General features: G+C 70.7%; 1 long non-coding RNA gene across 1 annotated transcript; it reads right to left on the reverse strand.

The window, feature by feature from the left end:
• On the reverse strand, positions 1-662 carry LOC113980458. The gene is made up of 4 exons (XR_003538141.1): positions 480-662; positions 303-361; positions 130-221; positions 1-44 (listed from the first exon to the last, which is right to left on the reverse strand). It is a non-coding gene; the product is annotated as an uncharacterized LOC113980458 (long non-coding RNA).
• Positions 663-907: the final 245 nt, after the last annotated feature.

Raw genomic sequence — 907 nt, forward strand, 5'->3', positions numbered from 1 at the left:
GGCAGGTTCGAGATGTACAGGTTGGTGGGGTCCTGCTCCTGTTGCTGTGGGGGGGTCAGGGGGGCTGTGGGGACCCACGGAGGGGGGGTCCCGGGGGGGTTCGGGGGGGGGCTGAGGGGGGGTCCGTACCTTGGCCATCTGCGCCTGCACCCCGCTGGCCTTGAGCGCCGTCACGGCCTTCTGGGCCGCCGTGGGGCTGTCAAAGTCCACGAAGCCGTAGCCTGGAGGGGGGGGCAGGCGGTGAGAGGGACCCCCAGAGCCCCCCTGAGCGCCCCCCCATAACCCCATAACCCCCCCTCGACCTTTGCACTTGTTGGTCGTCTTGTCCAGGATGGCTTTGGTGGAGACGATCTTCCCGTAGCTGAGGGGGGTAAAAAGAGGGGCTCAGTGCCCTGCAGGACCCCCAGCCCCCTTGGGGGGCTCTGGAGGGGGGAACAGTGAGACCCCAGCCCCGGGGGGAGGACCCCGGCCCCACTCACGGCTGGCAGAGCTTGACCAGGTCCTGGTCCGTGGTGCCGGGGTGCAGCCCCCGGATGTAGAGGTTGGTCTTGCTGAGCTGGTCCGGGGCCCCCCCGGCGGGGCTGGGGCTGGGGGGGCCCAGGGGCTGTGCCGGGGGCACATAGGGCTGCTGTGGGGTCGGGGAGGGTCAGTGCCCACCGCTGCTCCACTGCAGCCCCCAAAATCCTGACCACCCCCCCTCCCCCAGAGACAGTGGGGATGTGGGGAGAGGGGGGCACAGGGACTGACCCTGCCCGTCCTGGGAGTCCCCCCGGTCAGGAGACACCCCCCCGGGGAACCCCCCCATCCCTGGGGACCCTTGAGCCAGAGGCAGCTGGAACCCTCCGGGCTGATGTCAACGTGAAACGTGAATCACCCGCGGCCGCCTCCGCACCCTCCAGGACCCCCC

This window comes from Neopelma chrysocephalum, unplaced genomic scaffold, assembly GCF_003984885.1.
Source record: "Neopelma chrysocephalum unplaced genomic scaffold, ASM398488v2 Primary Assembly neopelma1_94260, whole genome shotgun sequence".
NCBI lineage: Eukaryota > Metazoa > Chordata > Aves > Passeriformes > Pipridae > Neopelma > Neopelma chrysocephalum.